This window comes from Poromitra crassiceps (genome assembly GCF_964638095.1).
Source record: "Poromitra crassiceps genome assembly, chromosome: 1".
Lineage (NCBI taxonomy): Eukaryota > Metazoa > Chordata > Actinopteri > Beryciformes > Melamphaidae > Poromitra > Poromitra crassiceps.
Genome location: NC_139623.1, coordinates 81028488 through 81054666, shown reverse-complemented (window position 1 = coordinate 81054666; position 26179 = coordinate 81028488). Strand labels below are relative to the sequence as shown.

General features: G+C 42.6%; 1 protein-coding gene across 1 annotated transcript in view; it reads right to left on the bottom strand.

Annotated features, from left to right (window-relative positions):
- The window catches only part of cadm1a (cell adhesion molecule 1a), a gene marked incomplete at both ends in the record, with an annotated part of 848087 nt that overhangs the window by 541084 nt on the left and 280824 nt on the right, over window positions 1–26179 (bottom strand). The window lies entirely within an intron of this gene.

Here is a 26179-nt window from a genome sequence, read left to right as displayed (position 1 = left end):
AGTTGACTCGGCCGGAACACGTGGTCGATCGGAACACGGACCAGCCATAGATGATAACTAGAATGACCGCACCACGGATATACTGTATGCATCCGCCAACAAGTGAGCAGTCGACATCCATGTCTGTCCAGACTTTGACAAATTCAAAGAAATTGCATCAAGGCGTTCCTGAGATATCGTGGTGTATCGTTAACAAGCTTGAAAATGGCGTTCGAGATGTCACAGTGACATTGACCTTTGATCACCAAAATCTAATCAGTTCATTCTTGCATGTAAGTCGACGTTTGAGCCAAATTGGAAGAAATTCCATCAAGGCGTTCCTGAGATACCGCGTTAACGAACTTGGGAATGGTGTTCGTGAGGTCGCAGTCATCTTGAACTTTGACCACCAAAATCTAATCAGTTTATCCTGGAGTCCAAGTCGACGTTTGAGGCAAATTTGATGAAATTCCGTCAAGGCGTTCCTCAGATATCGCGTTAACGAACATCGGACGGACGGACAACCCAAATCCATAATGCCTCCAGCCTGGCTATCGCTGGCGGAGGCATAACAAAAGTAAAAATGCCCCAAAAATAATCGAAACAACAACAACAAAAGTGTAACAGAGTAGATTTTTACTTTGATAACAATAAAGTTGTTAGGGGCACCCATGAAATCCCTGTACCCAAATGACAGGAGGCTTATAACAGGACAATACGATGAAACTGTCTATAAGTCATTATACAGTCTTGATCCATCAAGCAATCTATTGAATTTTCCCGGGACAAAACTGAGTCAGAAATCCTATTTAAAGCAGTGATAGCTTGATACCAAAATCAGATGCATGCTGGCTCCCCAGAGAGTTGCACTGTACTATTTCATCTGTCTTCAGAAAAGGGTGGCGGGGGGGGGGGGGGGGGGGTTCTATCTAAATGGCAGCCACTTCTCTTGATGGGCTTGTTCGATTGATAAAAATAATTCAGCCAGACATGGGAGCCAATAAATAAAACTATGAGGGCGAGCTAAGGCGGCGAGCGAGGGTGCAGAGGTGCGATTGTTTTTTAATCTGCTGGTGATGAGTGAGGTGGCTGCTGATGATTAAAGTGTAGGGGGCCATCATAACAGCGCAGCAGCTTGGCTTTTCAGTTTGCACCTTGATGAGATGAAGGGCTGGAAGCATGCAGAATGGAGTGCCATGGCACACCTTAATCCCAGATTTACTGCCTGCAGCAGACATTGATTGAAAAGAACAGCGCCTTGCAGCTGATCTGCCTGACAAGGAGGAATAGGTGAAGTTGACACCCACAAACTCAACCCCCACCCGAGCCATCGAGGTCATTAAAGTTGTGGAGTAGACAATCATACCGATAGGGAGAACGGGGGATGAGAGAAAATAAACAGAGTAAACATGCAGATGTTCAGCACTGCGAAAGTTCCCCAGTGAGCTCCTATTTACACATATAATGACTGTGTTACGGACATGCACATTTCCAAAGAGCTTAACGCACGTACAGAGAGAGCACACACTCACACACACCCAATTAAGCAGGCAAGCTAGAGATAGGCATGCTTTATAAGAGCTCACAATCAGAGAAGACCCTGACTTAATTAAGACTCCTACACACTGTATCTCTGTGGCATTTCATTCTCTTTATCCCCACTAGCGGCAGCGAGCATCTGAGCTCTCCAAGGGACGTGCAACAACTTGCAACACCAACAGATCAACTCCATATCCCTCGATGGAGTCGTGATAGACTGCAGAGTTTATTAAGCTTCATTTTCCACATAAAAATGCATCTGTTTTTTTTTTTAACAAAAAACAAAAACTTATGAGGCCCCATGTGGGTAATTTATAATTGCCTGTTCAGACTTTCAAATGACGATACCGCAGCAGGCTACATTGCCACAAATAGGGTAAACCTGAGAGCTTGGAAAGGCCCAGGGCAGTGGAACTGTGCTAGAGCCCAGATGCTAATTGGTATCCCCAACCCGACCCCCTGTTTTGGATGTGATTAGACGATGAGGGATATTTGGTCTAGCACTATCGTCGGCACCGCACTGGCTCTCTCAGACACACACTGTCTCTCCAGAGATAACAATAAAAGCAGCTGCAACTTCTTTTAACTCCGTAACATGCTCAGAGGTGGTCCTTAATAACATGTTCAGAGGCGGTCCTTAATAACATGCTCAGAGGTGGTCCTTAATAACATGCTCAGAGGCAGTCCTCGATGGGTCCTAAATTAAAAATGTAACCCGCTCTCTGACTGACATCCAGCGATGTGGTGGTGATGTGACATCCAGAGCAATGCTCCTTGGCAGGCATTCAGAATGTAAATAGGACTGGAAAAAGACTAGGATGGAATTATATGTATCACATTGGCATTGCAATCAGCACAAATAAATACGCCAATGGAAAGGCAAAAGGCACTGCTACAGTATAATGCCACTGCCCCTGTTTTGTAGGAGAGATGAAGAGTTCAATGTTGGAAAATGGAAACAATATCAGTTGTATGCTGATATACTTCTGAAACTTGCGTTTGGTCTACTGCGCTGTTGTGAACTGCTCCAGGGTGTGGGCTTAAAAACAACTTCAATAAAATCTCCAGATTGTTTCCGTGAGCAATATCCTAACACACTTTATCTAAAAAATATAGACAATAAAAGTCCTGCCAAAGGATTTGACTGAAATATTAAAATTAGACCTTGAAATCAAGAAGAAAGCCATGGATGTCCCATGGTGGAGTGAGAATAAAATATGATTTCCCAATATACTTCCTCAGAAAATGTTCCAAAGTCACAAAGGAAGGATCGTGACAGACTCGAGAACCTTCAAAGACAATATTGTTTCATCACATTATGCAGTTAACGCTTTCGAAAAATAAAATGTAGGTCTGCTGCATCTACTCTAGTGTCTTGTTTTCTATTGTGTCTGTTCTCTTGGAAGGCAACCCAACATAATATACAAGATAACTTAAATAGCAAATAATTGCAATTTGACGGTCTTCACACAAGCTCTCCAAATAACCAATAAATGAATGTGGCTTCAAATCAAAAGGGGCATTTTTTTTTATTATCTTTTCAGGAATGATCTTTCTGAGGCACTGTCTCAGGATAAGCAGGATAAGCACTATTATTCATGTTCTTGAATGAAAATGCAAAGTAGTGAAAACACTGGTCCCTGTTTAGCAGAAAGTGGGAGCAAAATGGGTCTTCATTTGCAGTAAAAAAAAAAAGGAAAATATACACTGTAGGTGGAGAGAGAAGAGCGGAGGCGTGCTGCATTTCAGAGTTAGAAGAATTAGACCAATTATACCTTTTTAAAGTATTTCTGTGGGATTTTAATGAGAGGAAGGAGCCAAATAAAACACAGAGGTTTCTAGCAATGATGGATGCAATGATCAGCTCAAGTGACAAGACTGAGATGGTCCATTTTCTATAGCAGGCCCCTAGAGCCTATCAGGAAGAGTTCTGTTTCACTACTAATAGTGGAGCCAGCCTTTCTTCTAAGATACATTTGCGTGTCATAAGCATAAATGTGGTAATGTAGCCCAAAGCTACAAATGATTGATATGAGGGGGAGCATATCGACACAGACTAAAAGGAGCCCCAGCACAGAACCCTGAGGGACACCCTGAGTTCTTTCTTTTTTTTGCAGTGTTGCACTGTGCAGGTTCCCACAATTTAAGCAGAAAGCAGCAGAGTACTGCACTCAAAATTCCCGGTAACATTTTATCATCTTATGATATTAGCTCTACTTTGTAGGCTTCAATAAACAGAGCAATGGATCCAATTCCAACTATGAAGTGCTCAGCCCAACCCTAATATTTAAAGCCCGCCTCCAGTGCATTTTGCCATTTTTAAGATATTTCTTGTGTAGCTGGGTTTCCCCCTGCTCTGCTAATTAGCCAGTGTTTGCCAGTGTATTTTGTTTACAAATAACCTTACTTTGGGCTCAAAGTCCTAAAACTAAAGCTGTTGGTAAAAACGGGTGATGACGTCAGACATTATGCTTGTCAACGAGTTATGTATGATATTCAGATAATACATTAGAGTAGAGTTACATTTAGCTGGCGTTAGCTAGCTGTTAGCTCTGTGGGCTCCGTTAGTTATTACATTACATTACATTACATTACGTCATTTGGCAGACGCTTTTATCCAAAGCGACTTACAATAACACATTTTGTCAGCAATAGAGAAATCAACAATGCAACAACAGTCTATGACAGCTACAACTTCTGAAGAAATAGTGGTACTTTTCTTTTTCTTTTTTTTGAGAGAGAGAGAGAAAGATGTTAATTCAAGAAGGGCCCAGATGGAGCCTGAAAATGTGTGTTTTTAGTCTTTGCGGAAAGATCCGCAGTGATTCGGCCGTCCTGACCGAAGGTGGGAACTCGTTCCACCATTGAGGTGCCAGGGACGAGAAGAGTCGCGAACGGGATGAGCGACTTTTGAGCCCCCGTAGCGAAGGAGGGGCGAGGCGTCCTGCACTGGTGGAGGAGCGGAGGGAGCGGTGAGAGGTTTGGAGCCTGACCATAGATTGTAGGTACAGAGTGGCTGTCTGGTGTACTGCCATGTAGGCCAGAACCAGTGTCTTGAATTTAATGCGTGCCGAGATGGGAAGCCAGTGGAGGTCCCGGAAGAGGGGAGTGACATGAGAGAAGCGTTGGGTTGGTTGAATACCAAACGGGCTGCAGCATTTTGAATGAGCTGAAGCTGTCGGATGTCAGCGACAGGGAGCCCCGGCCAGAAGCACGTTGCAGTAGTCCAGGCGGGAGATGATGAAGTGACTGGACCAGGAGTTGTGTCGCTTCCCTGGTGAGAAACAGATTTTGCGGATGTTGTACAAGGAGAACCTACAGGAGCGTGCTGTCGCAGCAATGTAGGCCGAGCAAGACAGCTGGTTGTCCAGTCACCAATGTCTTTGAGGCATGCAGAGATGCATGCAGAGATTTGGGTGTCTGCGGGAGGGAAGGAAAAGTAACGCTGGGTGTCATCGGCGTAGCAGTGATAGGAAAAGCCATGAGATGGCCATGACATGGCCAAGAGATCTGATAGAAGGAAAAGCAAGGGCCCCAGGACTGAGCCCTGGGGGACACCGGTGGTAAGAGGGCAGGATCTGGAGAGAGATCCTCTCCATAAGACCCGGTATGAGCGGTTAGAGAGATAGGAAGCAAACCAGGAGTGTGCAGATCCTGAGATGCCTAGGTCAGACAGGATGGAGAGAAGGATTTGGTGGTTGACTGTGTCAAAAGCAGCGGACAGGTCAAGGAGGACAAGGACAGAGGAGAGGGATGAGGCCTTAGCAGTGTGAAGGGCCTCTGTGACTGCAAGGAGAGCTGTCTCAGTAGAGTGAGAAGCCTTGAAACCGGACTGCAGAGGGTCCAGGAGGTCATTCTGGGAGAGATAGAGTGAAAGTTGATCGGAAGCTGCTCGTTCGAGGGTTTTGGAAAGGAATGAGAGAAGAGAGACAGGTCTGTAGTTCTGAATAGCATTAGGGTCAAGGGAGGGTTTCTTAAGCAGCGGCTTGACTCTAGCAGTCTTTAGAGTAGCTGGAACAAGACCTGAGGACAGAGAGGAGTTGATGAGGGTAGTGAGGAAGGGAGATGGGTCAGGTGAGATGGTTTGGAGGAGAGAGGAAGGGATAGGATCGAGGGGACAGCAGGTGGCTCGGTTAGAGCTGACGAGTTTTAGCACCTCACCGGAAGAAAGGGCAGAGAAGGAAGTAAACATGGGGACAGGGGGGAGAGAAGCAGGATTGGAGTCTTTTGTGCTGTTAATGGTATCTGGAGGATGGAAGGAAGAGCTGATGTTATCCACCTTCTTAGTAAAGAAGGTTACAAAATCATCAGCAGAGAGGGAGGAGGGAGGAGGGGGGAGGGAGGGTTGAGGAGGGTGGAGAAGGTGGAAAACAGTTTGCTGGGGTTGGACGCAGAGGACTGGATTTCAGAGATGAAGAAGGAGGTTTTTGCTTTTGAGACAGCAGAGGTGAAGTTAAAGTGGATAAGGTGGTAGTTTTGAGACAGCAGAGGTGAAGTTAGAGTGGATAAGGTGGTAGTTTTGAGACAGCAGAGGTGAAGTTAGAGTGGATATGGTGGTAGTTATGTGGCAATAAGACGCCACTGAATGACCAGTTTGACATAACGGTCAACGCAGGCAGACTGTCATGGCGGCTGTTTCTGGTCACTGTTTCTGGAATTTCGGCTCTGGACCAGACAAAGAGTTTAACAAAGTGAGAACAGACACACAGAGAAAACAGTACTGCAGTCATTGGCCTGCATTGGAGTAATGGGTGGAACAAGTGATTACCTTCAGTTCTTATCTATTGAAGTTATTTGGCACAATGATGAAACTGACTGAAGGGGGGCTTTAAAACCCTTAATATTTAAAGATACTGAATATATTTTCAATTTGACCATTTCCATGCCAAATTATAAGTATTCAGTGCTTCCCCCAGAATTGTATTTATGGCAACGTGTGAAAGCATCTGAAACAGCATCTGTGTATATTTTTACTTTGAAAACTGAATCTAAAGATCTTACTTTTTAACACAAGTTCATCCAAGATCATTCTTTTTTCACACTGCCTGTTTGCAATGATCCATACTGACAGCTAGGGAAATAGCTTGCTGTTCATGACGGTTATTCCAAAGCGCAGCAAATGTTGGAAACTGATCATTCCTGAATGGAGGTATATACTGCCTGAAAAAAGTGAAAAGTGACAATGTCCTACCAATGCAAAATACCAAATTAAATTATACAGATATAACATTGTTCTAATATTATTATTCCTTATAGGCGGTGTGCATGAAAAACTGCAAACTGCACATATATTAGTCAAGCAGATGGCACACAAGCCACTTAATTCAAATGCAGTTACAATCAGGTGTGTTTCTGTCAGTTCTGCTTGTGGGCACTTTGGGGAATTAGCCTACGATGCACTGCTGAGAACCTCCAGATGAACCTGCAAGTATCATCGTTTTATGTTGAACCTCTATGGTGTGTGTGTGTGTGTGTGTGTGCGTGCGTGCGTGCGTGTGTGTGCACGTGCGCGCGTGTGTGCGTCCCACCAGACTCAACCTTTCTATCTGGCTCCCTACGACTCAGGTCCCCCATTGTTTGCATCGCACCACAGAACAGGTCACTGAAACAATGTCACACATCTTGAATGGCTGTTATGCTTACAAAGGAATGTACAAAGCGCATCGCGACGAAATAGTCGACCTCATAGCAAAGGACATATCAAACCATTTCCCACCCTCCATGAGAATGTACAAGCATTCCTGTGTCAAACCTTCCATGTTCCATCTCCGTAGTAACCCAGGCATTTGTCTGCCAATACACCAGCTGTTGTAGTGGTCAATGAAGAGTCCAGATAAGTGTTTGTTTTAGAGGTAGCCTGCACCTTTGATTCTAGCATAGAGGAAGCCGACAAAGGTCATTAAATACCAACACTGAACTCAGAGCTGCTTATAGGTGCATACTTCTTGTTTTCATATTTGCCAGCCTAGGACATACTCACAGGTTGCTATTAACACATTCACTGCCAACAGTTTTTTTTTTTTACTGTAGGTAGCTTCTGCCAAGGATTTTTTTTGAGGATTCTGGCTCATCTTTCAAGAGCCGAGGATTATTTTCTGTTAGGATTTTGTGAACACAAAATATCTCAAAAGAACTAATAGAATGTGTGCTTTCTCTGTGTAAAATAGTTAGTTTGTAGAGTTAGTAGTTATGTAGGCATTAGCAGTTGAATACAGCATGGTTTCAGCGTCTGAAAATTTAAGCTGAGATAAATGCCTTTTTGTGAAATTCGATAGAACAGTCACTTTAACCATTTATTTTTGGCATCAGTAAGACGTCAGACATCTAAACAATAGTTTTGAACAGTAATTTCCTCCATAACAGCAGGAAACCCCCCTCTCCTTCAAACTCCTCCCTCCGTGTGTGTTCTCCTCCTCCCTCCGTGGCTGCAGCGGGTGTGTCACAAGCGAGTTTCTGCTGTCTGTGCTGCCTGGCTGCCCCTCGTCGGGCGAGTCTGGATGGGCTCGCTCGTTTCTTGGGGTTTCGGTTGAGAGATTTGATGAAGCTTTTGCGATTCTGGGCTTATTTATGCTGCGTGTTTCAAAGTGTGTTGCACCCAGTCTATTTTTGGAACCCCCCACCGTTGTGCGCCACCGTTGTGCGCCAGCGCGAAAGCGTTTTCGCCAAACCATTCTACAGTATGAGAATGGTTTCCTCGCGCTTTCCCCTGCAGTTTTGGCTCGGCTTTCTCTACTCTGGAGAGCACTGTCGCCACTTAGTGGGTCGGTGGAATGGGTTGTACACGTTCGGTGGCTCCCATATTTTTATAGGAGATGTAAAAGGGTTAGATCCACGTCCCACCGTCCAAAATTTTTTTTTTTTTTTTTTTACGAGATATCTCGTCCACGGCAGTCAACCGCTGGTTTCTGCTTGACGAGATATCTCGTCAGAGATGGGCAGTATTTGAAATACTTGTATTTGAAATACGTATTTCAACTACTTTTTTGTATTTTGTAATTTGTATTTGGCTGGGCAGAGAAAAATGAGATGTAATTTGTATCAAGATACTTTCAGATCTTGTATTTTGTGTATTTCAAATACATAAAATACATTTTTCTTTTTATTCTCAAATTGACATTGACAAACATTGACACAGGTTTAAACTAAAGATGGAGAAATTAGTTGTACTAAAAACAACTAAGTGAACTAAACTGAAACCTGATATGAATAAACAGAGAAATTACTTGTACTAAAAAACAACTAACTGGACTGAACTGAAACCTGATTTGAATAGGAGAAATTAGTTGTACTAAAAACAACTAAGTGAACTAAACTGAACTGAAACCTGATATGAAAAGATGGAGAAATAAGGTGTATTGAAAAACAACTAACTGAACTGAAACCTGATGTGAAAAGATGGAGAAATTAGTTGTACTAAAAACAACTAAGTGAACTAAACTGAAACCTGATATGAATAAACAGAGAAATTACTTGTACTAAAAAACAACTAACTGGACTGAACTGAAACCTGATTTGAATAGGAGAAATTAGTTGTACTAAAAACAACTAAGTGAACTAAACTGAACTGAAACCTGATATGAAACGATGGAGAAATAAGGTGCATTGAAAAACAACTAACTGAACTGAAAGCTGATGTGAAAAGATGGAGAAATTAGTTGTACTAAAAACAACTAAGTGAACTAAACTGAACTGAAACCTGATATGAAAAGATGGAGAAATAAGGTGTATTGAAAAACAACTAACTGAACTGAAACCTGATGGGAAAAGATGGAGAAATTAGTTGTACTAAAAACAACTAAGTGAACTAAACTGAAACCTGATATGATTCAGAATAGATAGAGAAATAAGTTGTACTGAAAAACAACTAACTGAACTAAACTGAAAGCTGATATGATTCAGAATAGATTGAGAAATAAGTTGTATTGAAAAACTAACTAACTGAACTAAACTGAAACCTGATGTGAATAGCTGAAGAAATAAGTTGTACTGGAAAAAAAAACTAACTGAACTATACTAAAACCTGATATGAATAGATTGAGAAATAAGTTGTACTGAAAAAAAACCTAACTGAACTAAACTGAAACCTGATTTGAATAGGAGAAATTAGTTGTACTGAAAAACAACTAACTGTCATAAACCTGATTTGAATAGATGGAGAAATTAGTTATACTGAAAAACTATAACTGAACACCAAAGTACCCTAATGAAAATCAAAAATGTCTTTCTGTTGCTACAAGGATGTCTGAGCTTCACTGTGCATAATGATGGCTGTGCAGATTTTGACACTAGAATGGTGTTACCACTGCTGATAGTGGAAAGTTGTATTCAGTGAGTGATTGTTCTTTAGTAATTATGTTCTAGATAGCCAGGTTGTTTTGGATTTTGTTTATGAAGCAGAAGGAGGGGAAGTCATTTTAAGGATGTAAGGATTTGAACAAGAGTCCAATTTCATGGAAGGCCTTTTTTGTTTGAGATGCAGTTTCTCATCGTTCCTCTCACCGATTCACAATTTCACAACCTTAGACAGGATGTGCATCAGGGCATTCAATTCCTGAAATGTAACCTTTTCTAGTTGTATAAATATGTTTGCACGTTAAATAAATACTGTGACGACAAGTTACTGACATGGTGGTGAATGTGAAGTTGTTTAAAGGGGACCTACTATGCCTTTGACCTATTTCAGTTAATATATATTGTGTTATGATGTCAGATATCTATGGCTAAACATAGTCAAAGTTCCAAAACTTGAGGTTAACATGCAGAAATGCTGCCTTTAAGTCAAAAGCCCTCACAGAAGGTGATTAACAGCTGAGCTGAAGGAGAAATTAGTTCTACTGAAAAACAACTAAAACTAAAATGGAAGAACTGCAGTGTGTTAGGGAGTACACATACTGTGACAGAGGACTAAAGAGAGGATTTACTGTCTAAGGAAACCAGAAAATGTCACTTTTGAATAGCTGAAATCAGAGAATTGGGACATTTTCCTTAAAGAAATGTCTCTAAATGATTAATAGATCATCAAAATAGGCAATTAATTTAATATTTGGCAATTCATCTATGAATTGACTAATCGTTGCAGCTCTTTATAAGTTTTTATAAAATGTATTTTCATGTATTTTCAAAATACAAAATACGTATTTGTATCTCAAATACATTTTCAGACAGGTATTTTGTATTTGTATTGTGATACATTTTTTGAGCAAGTATTTGTAATTTGTATCAAAATACTTTATGATGTATTTTCGCCCATCTCTGTATCTCGTCCACGGCAGTGAACGTGTTAAGAGGGCTGGCTTCAACAACGCGGGATGCCCAAAAAGGCTAAACGGCTTGCAAAGGACTGTGCCGTCTCTGCTATCATTGGCAGCCGCTATATATGGCGGAGACGCTGTTACCTATGCCTGGAGACGCTGCTACCTATGCCTGGAAGACGCTGCTACCTATGCCCCTGACAACTGAGTGCTATGTTTTGTATTGAGAAGACTTATGCCGCTGCCCACTGGTCCATGTTTTTATGAATGCACCTTCAATATTTGTGTCATTGTAACATTTTCCTTCTATATGGACATCCTGGTCTCACGAACTTTCATGAAATGAGCACGATGTCTGAAAATGCAAAGGACACTAGAAACAGGCAAAATGTACCTGTTTCGTGCGGTTTATTCACATCACTCTTGGTGTGTAAAGGCCTCCTTTATCCTAACCTACCAAATTGTTTTAGTTGTCTAAACTTAACCCCAACCTGTACATGCCTAAACTTAGACTCAGCCCTCAGTCTTAATCCGTTTCACTACTGTAAGACTGAGAATATTACTATTTAAATCTTTTCATAACGTTAGGTGGTGCTGTTGGAAGCCTTGCATCGGAGAACCAATCATGAGTGTTGTGGGCGTGCCTGCTTTCTGGGGGCAGTGACGCTCATGCAGAACCGGTGCTGTTGCGTTTGCGGAGAAACATATTAAACACTTAGAAACAAACATGACAATATAGGACGTTAATAGGACGTGTTTCATCTGGCCCAAGCGGCTAGAGGTCTTTCCCCCAGCGATATAAGCCCGACTCCCGAGGCTACGTTACAGAGCCTGCTGATGACTTCACAGCGCTGCTCACCAAACGTCTGGAAACCCAGACTAGCCTAAACTTAATCATTAGCTAACCCTTTGATGTGATGAACTTGTGAAAATCATGTTTCCAATATGATATTGCCTCATTTTCATGGCCGATAATCTTTACATTGTTCATGTCCACAACACATAATTTGCATAAGAGGTCTTATTGCACTAGGCCTCGCTGAATGATTAAACAGCCATGGTGAAATGGAGGATAAGTGGATATCTTGACATTTGTATATATTTTTCCATCTCATCTGTATCTAAAGCAGAAAAATCCAACAGAAATGCAACTGTTTTCTGCCATTTGCATCTAAATGAGGCTATTTTTGCCCAGCTCTTACTGTATGGAATAAAGGTTCTTAATTGTAAAAATTGAGCAAGGGTAAATCATATTTTTCTTCAGTCTGTTAAGTGATGTTTTAACTAATTTCAATAATGAAGACTACTTAGCAGCCAACGCCCAGTTCAGGTCATATCACAGTGCACGCCTCCTTTCTTTGAGGTTGTATAACCCATTCATTGTTGGCATGCCCCCTTTCATTCATGCTGTCTCCTCATCCATTCACAGTTTCCCACGCTTCCCCTCTGTGGCAATGACCAATCAGCCCAAGCTATTCCTTTCATTTGCTATTTCTATTCTAGCCCACGCATAGTATCGTTTCTTAGGTAGACCAAGCCCACCTGGCTCACATGGGAGATACAACACTTATACGCACTCTCGAGACTTTATGGAGAAGAATAAAGACTGGAATTGGATCTACTTAAAAACATACTCGGGGACCTGTATTGGGAGCATTTGAAAGAAATAAGTTAGCCTTGGTAAAATGTTCACCTATATTCACACGGCCTACGATGAATATTGGGAGCCCCTGCCATTGTTTGAGATCTGCCTCTATAATATGTTTTCCAGTGCTAGGGTATAGTTTATCTTATACATTTCATCCAAATTATTTGAAATCACCACACCCAAGTACTTTATGGATTTCTGGGTCCACTTCCACTCTGAAGTCTCTGAAGTGAGCTATTGTCAAAGTTAGAAATAGGTATTACTTCAGTTTTTCCCAATTGACTTTAAAACCAGATACCAATCCATTTTCTAATATTTCCAATAGAGCTGGTAAGGATTGTTCTGGCTTGGATTTATATAATAAAATGTCAGCTGCATTATGGGGATTTCAAGCAAAAATACAATTCAATATTCACTGGGAATTGTTCAACCATTCGCCCTTTGTGCCATAAAGCATTGCAGCCGGTTTCCCACCAAATCCAACCCAGTGGCTCACAGAGGCTATGTGGTAAAGATTTGTGGATTTTAAAACTGATGAACGTGGATAAATTGTTTTATTTTATATTCCTATAACCACCTTATTTTTTAATGCCCCGCTGTAAAATGATTATGGCTGCAAGGTCCGGTCTAGAACGTGACTGATTGTTGCAGCTGGTTAACGTTACTTGTTGGCAGAGGGTCTGTGGCGCTAGTACTCAGCACATTTCCTCGTCAAACTCTGACGGTGAAAAAAGTTTGCTTGTCACAAAGAAATAACACTTGTTTGACAACTTATTTAAGGGAATGTAATCATGTTATCTATCACATCAGCTAACCTGTTGCTCTTTGAACAAGTCGGGATATTTCTCGGTGAGATGTTTGGCCAAGCTGGACGTGATTGGCTCCCTTCGCCTGCAGCTTTGAAACATCGTTTACAGACGGGCGTGTGTCCGTGTCAGCAACATAACGGAGGGAGGGGGCTGGGAGGATTACACCGGAAGAAGCGCCCATATTTCACCTAAGGCATCACGGCAGCTATGAATAAGGTGGATTATAGAATTTAAGAAGAGATTTTTCAGGACCTACAGTACAAACGCAGATACAGTACCACTCCACTTGATGAGTACAGAGGTTAGATACTCCCACTGTTGCATTCAGTATATTTACGACTGCCACTTTGCCACTTAGTCATAGAGTTTATGCATTGGGCAGAAGCCAGTGGTGTTAAATGACAGATTGAAACCTCTTTCGAGGTTCACAGGTCAACAGCATTTACTATTCAGTGATAAACAAAATTAGATTGTACCTTATGAGGGTTACGCCGTACGGTCAGTTCCTTGGCACAGAAAGCTGTGACTCTCTAACATTATTTTTTTTGCCTTTGAAATTGTCTACTCCGCAAGTCATGGCCTCAGTAAAACTGCAGCAAACCACCCTTTTGTACAGATTGACTTAAATTAACAGTTATCCCTAACATGTAATTGGAACATTTGAATGTATTCAGTTTGCTTGAGATTACCTAGTAACTGGATTTGATACAGAATACATGTGCTGTCATTCTGTCGTTTGCATGTGACAGCAGCAACCGAACGATTCATTCACACCCGAGTGTGAGAGAGAAGGATGTTATTTGCACCCCACATAAGTAGTAACCTTAAATCCTGTAACCTGCTTCATACTGTATCAGGGTATCTGCAGATTTCATAACGCTACATTCAAGACCTTTTTAATATGACATGGATTTCACCAACCAAAGTAGATAAACAAAGATGTATCTACTTTTCTAATATGCGATTATGCGCGCGGACAAAGTGGAGATTTTCAACACTCACACTTCACTTCACACCATATGCCGAAGCATGTAAATGTAAGAATGTAAAACATAACATTTTGTTATCCAGTAATTGTATGTAGATAACCTTTACTCATCCACCTATTATATATTTTTTTCTTTTACATTTAAACATGAAACTCAATTTTTTGAGTCCCATTTCAAATGATTTTTATCCACTCTCCTTTGTGCAAATGAATATTATCCATCAACAAGATGAGGGCGCATTGTTCATGAATCAGGCAATCTTGACACCGGTCAAGAAATTTGTGTGCCATATTTTCTGGAAGGAGTCAATTTGCATTTCTTCAGAAACACATGTCCTGTTCTTTCATCTCTTACTGGCAGGCTTGGAATGAGAAAACTTCAGTCATTTTCATCCAAACATCCTTATCCAGCTATACAAGGCAGCACTGTGGCAGATCATGTTGGAAAAATAAAGGTAAAGGTATCAATCTTGAAAGTGACATATCGTGGCTCGGGCAGCTTTTCTCAGTTTGGAAGAAATACCGAAGACTACTTTCTAGATTTACCGCTGGTTAGTCAAATAAAACGCAGGACTAGGGCAAAATGAGATAAAGAATCCTTCTGACAGAATAGTTCAAAACAGGAAGCAAAAGCTTTTGTGTGATGTTTTGTTGGGAGTATTTTTCTAAAGCAAACGTCAGTGTCCCATCCCCAGTCAAATAAAGCATAGATGTAACAGCGCTGGTCCTCATACAAATACTTTTCCCTGAGAATAAGACTGACATTTTCTATCTGTGCTTCATAATGCCTATTTAATGTGGTCTAATGTTCTTGGCTGAAAAGTTTAGGATAAAGGAACTCAATAAAAACTCACACACTGATAAAAGAAATATGAAAAATCCAAAAGAAGTCAACTGATACAAAAAAGAAGACATTTATACAGATTCTTTGTTGAACTTAGGGATGGACATGACCAATGCAATACACGGTGCGTCAGAAGATTACAGTGGCTTATATGGAAGGGATATCGAGCAACGTAATAAACAGGATAGCTCATGGAACAAATTGTGGGCTATTGTCACAGTTTGTATGACAGCTCATTTGTGATCGCACAATATAAGTGCAAGTGAGATAAGGAATGGCTTCGGCATGACTGACATCCGTGATGAATGACATTACCAAAAAACAAACCATTTCTGTCACTGACGCATTTCTACAGTTTTGATCCTTGAGGCGACAGTTAAATCAAACGGCAAATGATCACATCATATGAGAGAACGGAGAAAACGGGCGGAACAACAAGACCGTTCGGGTCTCCAGCCCCAAATAGCTTTTAGGGGGATGACCAGTACGGGTTTCTCAAAGCCAATATTGATACCGGTGGATTGAAGTTGCTACCAGTAGGTCAATATTGTTAAATCATACAATATTTTCTGGGCATTTCACAGTATTCATTCAATTCTGTGGGACAGAATTGCATTTTTTGTCAGGGTGGGAAATGCTCTGAAACTAATGAAACACTAATGGCAATTGTGTGTCCCTCCCCACCTATTCAATGGGGGAAAATAGCCCTTTAAATGGAGAATTCGTAATAATAATAATAATAATAATAATTTAATTTTTTACAGACTGCTTTTATGCAGCTGGACACTGACTGGCAATGTCCGAGGCCAATATCGACAAAGCCATATATCAGTCTAAGCTAGCAGCTGTTCTGATAATGGATGTACTGTGCCTCCTGGCACATGCAAAGAGGAACTTGGAAAGAATCCCTGTCCTATTCTGCAGTACAACGTTGATGCAGTACACTCACTTAAATCATGCTCCACCCACTTTCTCCCCCAGGAATATGTCAAAGATGTTCCCATACAGCAACACAATGCACCAACAGAGAGCCTCTACAAGAGGGTGTTCAACGGTGTGGGGTGTTTGTGTGTGTGTGTGTGTGTGTGTGTGTGTGTGTGTGTGTGTGTGTGTGTGTGTGTGTGTGACTCGCTGTGTGTGCATTTGTTATGTTTGCCTAGGTTCTCACAGCCCCATTACAATTGTATTAGGCCATGTAAAAAAAAAGTCACATGCACTCCTGCTTGTGAGTCCATGTGACTCACAAAAATGAGGGTTTATTAGACGGAGTTTGGGTAATGTGTCTAGCTAAGGCTGCAATTAACGATTATTTTCATTGTTGATTGGTCTGTCAATTATTTTCTCGATTCATCGATTAGTCGTTTGGTCTATAAAATGTCAGAAAATGTCGATCAGTGTTTCCCAAAGCCCAAGATGACGTCCTCAAATGTCTTGTTTTGTCCACAAGCCAAAGATATTCAGTTTACTGTTATAGAGGAGTAAATAAACCAGAAAATATTCACATTTAAGAAGCTGGAATCAGATCATGTCCCCCTTTTTCCCCTTAAAACATGACTCAAAACCGATTAATCGATTATCAAAATAGTTGCCTGTTAATTAAATAGTTGACAACTAATCGATTAATTGCTGCAGCTCTAAATGTGTCAAGTAAAAGCAAATCAATTCCAGACTATGTAACTTTATCGAAGCATGATGGGCTTGTCTGTGCTGTTCGCCATGTTTTCCCTTCTCTGGTGTTCAAACCAGTCAATAACACATGAAGAAATAGCTGCTACTGTATATATAAAGGAGCATCAGTCCAAATAGCGTTTATGCTAGGCTTTCCAAGCATAACTGCTGGCTAAAACTGGTCAGCATCCAGTACCCAGTTCACTTGGATGAGGACAGAGTCTTTCCAGGCGTCTTATGTGGTTATTTGGTGCCAGTTGAGTTCAAATGGCTTTGTTCTCACCTGCCTGAACGAACCCAACTAAGGGAGAGAAAAGCTCCAGAGTGCGACTAATCCGCTCCAAACATGCTTGGTGTGATTGCACCCTCACATTTAGGCATTCCTGTCTTCTACCCCTTTTCCTCTTTCTCTTTGGTTCTGTGCTGTGTTGCCAGATCTTGTGAGAGAAAGAAGCAAGTCTATGGAAACAAGCCCAAAAGAAGCGACTTGGCCCCCTGAATCTGCACAGTGTCTTTGAATCGTCCCCCACTTGAGGTCGAATCCAGTCTTTTAACTCATTGAGTGCCAGCCACTTTTGGAAAACGGATGCTCCCAGTGCCAGTCCTTTCAGAGCGTTTTCAGTGATTTCTCGAGGCCCACAGAATATTGTGTGATATTACTATGTAAACACCGAACACGCCCAAAGAACGATGAGACTCTATTGTATCATCAGCAAAAGAAGCTGAGATAATCAGCCTTTTGTGAAATGAAGCATTTCAAGCACATCACTGACTCTGAAGCTGATATTTTCTGATGTAGTGACACCTCAAAAATAATTTCCTTCAATAAAACAGCGAAAACAAAGGAATTTTGTTTGGCAAAATAATATTTTTTAGCTGCAACCAGCAGCGCTGGCCCCTGCGTGCGCAGACCCTCTGTGAAACCACTTCTTCAGAGAAACCACAGAAGGGGGACGATACGCACTGTAACCCCACCGGGGCAGATCAACGCTGACTCCGGTGTTGTTGTTAGCCTAGCTTGTAGCTATTAGCTAGATAATTATATTTACAACCATAATGAACCGTGATCTGACAGAAAAAGTGTCATTTAGAGAGCGCGTGCACTGCCGTGCAGAATGCCCCGTGGGCTCACGTTCTAGCGGTTCTAGCCTGTTTGAAGAGTGTACTCGGAGCTCAAAATCTTCCCTGGGCATCTGAATGACGCAAAACTATTTCGGTGAGTAAAACATCATATTCTAAACTGGAAATGAGGACCGTGGTGTAAAAAACCGAAATTCTCCTTTAATACCTTTGAAACACTCCCAGATGAACATGCTTTCTTCGATGTTTTGCTGAGCCCTCCTCATTCCAAGCATCTAATTTCTAGGTTTGTATGTTTGTTTGACAACTGCATCACGGCCTCTACTGAGAGGATTAGGTCGCTTTCACATATAAGCTGGTGGACTCTGTGCGATTCGGGGGGGTGAAGTTGCAACATTGTTGCGATTTTCATTTGGTCCGGTTCTCTTTCACACAAGCAATTTGCACAAGCACCAAACTTTCTGAACACCAATAAACTGTTTATTAGCGGATTTCTGAGTTACCTGATTATTCAAGTGGTCATGTAAACAGCATAAACCGATAAGCTTTATCCGTTTATGGTCATAAACGGGTTATGAATAAACCGATAAACACACCTAGGTTTCTGGGCAATAATCGGTCTTCTCTCTGCATGTATACAGCATAACCAGCTTTCTTTCGGGTTTATACATCTGCGCATGTACACGTTGCGGGAGAGAGAGGCAGCTGGAGACGCGCGCTGCTCACTCACTCACTCACTGGCCCCTTTCTGCTTCTTCTCCCCGGCCATGGCGCACCACAGCCGGCTTGATGAGATGAAGGTGAGCAGCACGGAGCTCCTGCAACAGGCGTTTCCTGACCTGCTGCCTCCCCGTTGCTGCACTGCTATGTTGTAATGTGGATACAGGAGATGACGAATATTTCTCTCGAATTGCGAATAGAACGACGCATTAATAAAACGCATTGGACTCAGTGTGCAAGCCGTGATCTGTGTGTGACGGGTTTTTTCAGATGACGTATTAAAAAGATTTATACGAACAAAACGTAGCCTACTCAGCTGTTCAAAACACAAGTTATCCGCCACTAAAGACCTTAACTCATTGAGTGCCAGCCACTTTTGGAGAACGGACGCTCCCAGTGCCAGAGTTTCAGAGCGTTTTCAGTGATTTCTCGAGGCCCACAGAATATTGTGTGATATTACTATGTAAACACCCAACACGCCCAAAGAACGATGAGACTCTCTTCTATCATCAGCAAAAAAAAGTTTATTGATATCATTTTCCGTTCTTTAGTTATGAGCCGGAGAAGATAGGTTGATTTCAGCAAAAAGAGACGTTTCCATCTAGAAGCTGAGATAATCAGCCTTTTGTGAAATGAAGCATTTCAAGCAAATCACTGACTCTGAAGCTAATATTTTCTGACCTGAAACATCTGAACAGTAATTTCCTTCAATAAACAGCACCCCCACCCCCCTCAACTCCAAACTCCTCCTCCGTGGGAGTGTCTCTGGTGGCTCTGCTCGCTCTGCTGGCTGCTGCGTGTGTCAGGCGAGTCTCTGCTGCCTGCTATGGCAGGCTCTGCTGCCTGCGGATCCACGTTCGGATGGAGGCCACTCGTCGGGGGAGTCTGGATGGGGCTCGCTGAGTTCGTCTGCGTTCCTGGGGTTTCGGTTGTGAGCTGGGATGAAGCTGCGTCCGATTCTAGGCTTTCTGCTGCGCGTTTCAAAGTGCGTTGCACCCAGTCTATTTTCGGAGCGCTCCGCCTTGTACGCCGGCTCCCAGCGCGACACTGAAAAGCCAAACCATTCTCATGAGAATGGTTTGGCTTTGGTTTTATTTTCTGGCGGCTAATCGTGTGGAGAAACTATGCAGCAGAGACAGAGGGGCTCATTTGTGGGAGCAGATTGGCTGCTGTTCGCAGCTAACGTTGGCTCCAGCCAGAGCAATCTGTGCCGCTCTGGCTCATGCATCGGTTTCTCTTTCATCACGGGGCTTTTTCTGCTGTTTTTCCTCAACTTTCTCTAATCTGGAGAGCACTGTCGCCACCTAATGGGTCCGTAAAATAGGTTCTACACCTTCAATAGCTACAATATTTTTACAGGAGATGCAGGAGGCTTTGATCCACGTCCCACCGTCAAAAAACGCATTTGACGCCGATCGACGTCATTGGCACTCAATGAGTTAATTCTCTCAGTTTTCTGACAGCTATTTAAATTCAGTTGGGTCAAGATCTGTATCGTTCATGTTATTTGACATGCTTCAGTTGCCTGCCTGTCTCTGTGCTCTATGCTTGGTAAAGTTGAAAATATATGACAGATTCACACTTCCAAAGCGACGCCTCCCGACAACGAGATACAAACTAATTTTCACCTAAACCATCCTCCGAGCCGGACAAGAAGTAATGAAAATGTGATTTTGCATTTTGCAACTTCTTTTTTTGTTTTATTGCGGAATTACCGCTGCCTTCTGGAGAGAAATCCGACTAATTGACTGAATCATGTAAACCCAGATTTTTCCTATTATCGGATTATTAAAGTGCATGTAAACGCAGAAATCAGATTATTGCCATAAACGGATTATTCTCAGTTATCCGTTTATTGTCTGCATGTAAACGCACTCAATGTCACGTGGTCGAAACTGTCACTCGTCTATTGGACAGAATAAAGAAGGGAAATCTCTCCTCTCCAGCAGGCTTCTTGCCTGGCTGAGGGCTGACTGAACAACACAAGTGAATCCGCAAAACACAAACCATGGAGCAACACCACCTGTGATATTGGGATTTCTGGTTTTACTTTGGTGTTACTATCAAATAAATATTTGACAAGAATGTGCCCAATATGAGCAGCAGATGAGGCAGCAAGCTGTTGAACATTTCATTCTGCAGATGAGACGAGTAGCCTACGTACCGAAGGAGATAGCCGCAAGCCAGCTGTTGAGAAACGATGTGTTGTTGTTATGACGACGTAGCCTATATGTCACGACGCGGCGCACAGGTACTGTACACGTGTGCATGCCACAGTTTCTGTTTTGCTCCCTTCTACCATCTTCTACTCATGATGCACTGCATGAGTGCAACAGATGCACTGGCGCTCTTGTGTTTAGTCCGGTTTGCTTTCACACAACAAATGAACCGCGCCAGGGTTCACTTGGAAGCGAACCGAGACCCACGTTTTCAAGCGGACCAGAGTTCGTTTGTTTGTTCCGCCCCAGAGTTCGTTTGTGCTTTCACACCACCCCAAACGAACTGCACTATCCGAGGAAATGAACTCTGGCGCAGTTAAAGCGGGCTAAACAGCTTATATGTGAAAGCGACCTTAGAGAAGCATGGCAAGGGGGAACTTGGCATTGAGTTATCTGATATTGTATGGGATAGGAGTTTGTACGTGGTGCAGCTCTGCTCAGTTAATAGTAGACACCAGCTGATCCATTTTAAAGTCACCCATCGTCTTCACTATTCTAAGCAAAAGTTGCACACAAGATCTACCCCTCTGTCTCTTCACTGTTAGGAATGATAGGGAGGGTTATCGTCCCTCTTCTCCTTTCTTCCTTGTTTCCTTTCCTAGACACTTTTGACTGGTTTTCATTGAGAAATGAGGTGTGGTTAAGCTGTGTGTCCAGGTGATGTCACTGACATGCGCACGCAGCCACTGGAGCAGTTTTATGAATGAGCACTGCCCAGGTGTGTGTGCGCGGCAGATTTGAATGAATGCTCGAGACGCCACGGCACGCCAGAGGACCGACACACTCACACACACTTCTTTGGACCGATACACTTAGTTATTGAGAACCAGCTTTTGTTTTACATTGTGGATCCTTCCAACAACAACCTAAACTGAACTGAAACGACATAGACGTCGCCGCTCTTGAGAACAAAGACGGTGCTGGTCCGCTAACGTAGTCAACCACATAGCATCAATCTACTACGGTAAGCTGACCCACCTCTATCTTGACTATTTCTCGTTTGGAAACCAGTCCTTGTTTTGTCTGTTTCTTTCCCCACTTTTCTCCTCTTCACATACTCCAGGTTAGGACTAGCTTGGATAGCTAAATGCTAAACACATTTCTTGTCCCCTAGACTGTCTAGTCTGTAACATAACTATGTGATATATGTCAGGTATCAGAGGGCACTCTGTCTCATGCCTTCTGGTTCTGCCCTTCACTGGCAGGATTCTGGGCCAAAATATTTGACTGGTACTCTAAGGCCTACGAAATAACCCTTCAGCCGGAGGCAGAACTCGCCATCTTTGGCTGCTCGGAGTCCTCTCTGGTCTTCACTACAGCTGTGCAACAATCTCTGACACTGGGGACAACTGTTGGCAAAAAACAAATTCTTAAGGAATGGAAGTCCCCCTCTTCACCCTCTTTCAAATTGTGGTTGATGGACATGATCTCTGTTATACAGATGGAGAGACTCAGGTTCCTGAGAACCAACTCACTTAGAAAATGTCTAACTATATGGGACCCGTTTTTAGCCTACCTCGATGAGGTTAGGGGCTACGGGTGACTCGCCCGGCTGGTTTCCTATAGACCCCTTGCGTGAGATCTCAAGTACATCGACAAGCACATAAGCACCTTATGTGGCTGGTAGCACCACTGTAATGTTGAATGTTCATTATGTTATATGTTTGTTTCTTCTTTTCTTTTCTTGTGTCTGAGCCTGTCTGTTTTGTTTTGTTTGTGTTCTATAGAAAAATGAAAATAAAATATTGAAAAAAACAAAACATTGCCTAGCTCGTGTCATGTTTGTCTGTTGACATGGCTCAGCTGTTGGACAAAACTAAAAACATCACCATCTGATTGTGTTTTGATCGGCTGTTGCATGACACTAGTGTTTGTAAAGCCAGCCTTAGAATCACTAAATAATTCAGGGAAGTTTTCTCTGAATGTTGCTTTTAGGAGTGTGGACATTCAACTATTGTCAGTTTTCAATGTATGACAGATAACTTGAAAGCTTACCATCTGTAAAAAAACTGAAAAACTATCTTGGCCTACTTGTTACCCAAAACACCAGTCCCTGTCACATATTTGTAAGCATCTTCACAGGAAAAACAAGCCCAAGCGTTGCTTATAATAAGCGGACTTGGCAACTCTGGTTCAGTGGTCGGCTGCCCATTGTGTCTGTACTGAGTTTGCCAGAGCCACAGCCGGAGACATGTCTCTGTTTACGGGCACAGCAGCTTCATGTGTCACCTTAATCACTCTCCCATCACACTTCACTTCAGTCGCACGAAGCCTTCACCGGGCCTGACAGCAACAGCCAATCTCTCCTCCATCACCATTACCAAGACACACCATAGAAAAGTGCTTACCTAGGAGAAAACACAGAGAGAGAGAGGGGGGTGGGAGGGAGGGAGAGAGAGAGGGGGGAAAGGAGGGAGATAGAGAGAGGGAGAGAAAGAGAGGGGGAGGGAGGGAGAGAGGAGAGAGAGAGAGAGAGAGAGAGGGTTATTCAAATAGCAGCATGATGTTACACTCAGGCAGGGTCACAGGTACTTTGTTTTTCAGCATTATCCAATCACTCTCACATTATGCAAGAGTGCTGTAAGTGATCTTTGACACTGCTTAACAAAAAGGCAGGACAGGAGGAGGCTTGGCTGATATGAACCAACAAAAATGGTTAGGGATGCACGATATATTGGCAATCATATCGCTATCGGCTGATGTTAGTCATTTTGTGACATATCGGCATCAGTCCGATGTTGTTCATATCGGTTATCGGTATTGGCCAAAATGTTCATAATAATTTTGTCAACAAAGGTTTCCTTGCAACATGGCTAAATCATTACGTTACATTACATTATGTTATTTGGCATACACTTTTATCCAAAGCGACTTACAATATCCTATTTTGTCAACAGTAGAGAAATCAACTTTGCAACACAATCTATGACAGCTACAACTTTTGAAGGAATAGAGTAGCACCTGTAGAAAGTAGATTGAGATTTTCTTTTTTAGAAAGAGAGATGTTAGTTCAAGATGGGCCCAGGTGGAGCCTGAAAAGGTGTGTTTTTAGTCTTCACCGAAACATGGTGATTCGGCCGTCCTGACCGAAGGGGGGAGCTCGTTCCACCATTGTGGAAAGCTCCAAATCCTTTTGCTGTTGCTCATAATGTTAATATTTTTGGCAAACCATGTACTAGAAATGAGCAGCCACCCAAGCTTTTTTTCTCTCTTTTTAGATTCATTAGTAATTCCATAGATATTATATTACTATAGATGGGTCACCGCAGGCTCCGCCAATTCTAACAAATGGTAGCAGAAGTCTCCCAAATGGTCACGTGGTCACCTGACCTCTCCCCTGAAGTGTTGTGAGAGGACTGTGCCTGGTGAAGCGGGGTTAGTGCTGCTGACCTAGCAAGCTAACTTGAAATAGAGATGGTGAATTCCCAAACTCCACACAAACCACACATATAAACACAAAGCTGCCCCTTGTTAGCTCAATATAGTTGAAACTAAGATATTACATTAAAAAAAATCGAACCACAGATTTAGCTACTACATCAATGAACTTCACATGTAGGTTTAGCTAACCGCTCCCTGCTAACATGAGTTCCTCTTGCCAAATCTCATGAGAGTGTGTTGCCGAGATAGAGACAGGTCTTGAACAAGTTTAATTTTCTCCTGATCTGTCTGTCTAAAAAATGCCATTTTAGTGTCAGAATATTCAGAAGATATGTGGCTTCTTAGAATGGGCCGAATATTTACTTTACTGAATATGGGGGCGAAAGAATCTGTCATAATCTGAGATCACGTAGACTTTTCCCATTGACTCCAATAGACTCAGACCGGCCGAAAACCTCCTAAGTGGCCGTGTCCGTGGAAAGCCATTGGCAAAATGGGGTCAGCCCAATGCTCCCAGGGCCCAGGGCGAGAATGAGAGGGAGATTATGGCATTCCTCCTCAGGTTGCTGTTAAAAAATGTCTTGCAATGCAGTGGAGAGCAGAGCAGTGGAGAGGGGGCAGCATGTATTTGTAAGCTGAATAAGCAGCGTCAATATCAATGTGTCATCAAGTCTGCTTTTTTTGCTTTTCCGGGTCCATATCAGATGGTGGCATTGGATTTGTGGTGTGTGTGTGTGTGTGTGGGGGGGGGGGGGGTCAAAAATCCTTTGCATAACATACTGTACCTCAACCGAGTGGTAGAGATGGCTTAATCAGGTGTGTATCATGTATCTTGAATAGGGCTTGGTATCGAGTTTCGATACTTACTTGGCACCAACATGAAAGCATCGATACTAAGGGGTATCGAAACCTCCCTTGTCAATTTTCGATACCAAAACAAAACAGCGTCATTGAGCCTATAAGCATGCGACATGCTTGCACACCATGCTCTAATACGGCTGGTGATTGGCTGTCATGTAGAGGCATGCAGGAAAAGTTATGCCCACTTTAGCCAGTGTGTGTTTGTTGTGAGGCATGCAGCGTGCAGTGCGGAGACAGTATACAAGAAGTGGAACTAGCGTTAGCCACTCAAGCTAGTCCTATCCTGGAGTACCATATGGCGAAGATGATGAAAAGCAGGGAAAGAAACAGAAACAACAAGGACTGGTTTCCACTAGACTCAGCCCTCAGTCTTAATCCGTTTCACTCCTGTAAGACTGAGAATATTACTATTTAAATCTTTGCATAACGTTAGGTGGCGCTGTTGGAAGCCTTGCATCGGAGAACCAATCATGAGTGTTGTGGGCGGGCCTGCTTTCTGGGGGCAGTGACGCTCATGCAGAACCAGTGTCTCGCAAAACATCGCCGCGTTTGCGGAGAAACATATTAATCACTTAGAAACAAACATAACCTGTTAATAGGGCGTGTTTCATCATCCGGCCCCGGCGGCTAGAGGTCTTTTCCCTAGCGATAAGCCCGACTCCCGAGGCTAACGTTACAGAGCCTGCTGATGACTCACAGTAGCAAGCGGACCACTTCCGGGTAGGAAAAATTATTGTAAAATAAACAACAGGTATAAACTCTCTTTGCAGCACATCGGTGTCTTGCTCTATATTGGAACTATGATAAATGGCATTGCCGCTACCAAATAAAATTCTAATAATAAATGTAGGCGTGTCTGCTGCCGGCCGTTCTCGCTGGGCTCTGACAGACAGTTTCTGACAGTGAAATTCCCAGACGTTTGGTGGCGCAGCTCACCAAACGTCTGGGAGCCGAGACTAGGTTTCCACAGACAAGAGAAATAATGGAGAGGTGGGTCAGCTTACTATACCGCAAGTTGTTGTCGATGTTAGCGCTTATCAGATCCCTCAGTCTGACAAATCGATGCATCTGGCTGTGAGTTGTAGCTAGCATTAGATCGTTTAATTAATTGGCGCCGTAACGTTATGCGCAAGCAGGCTTTGTGTATTTTTAGCAACTCGTTAACAAACGCTGATGTCATAATAGTTTGTTG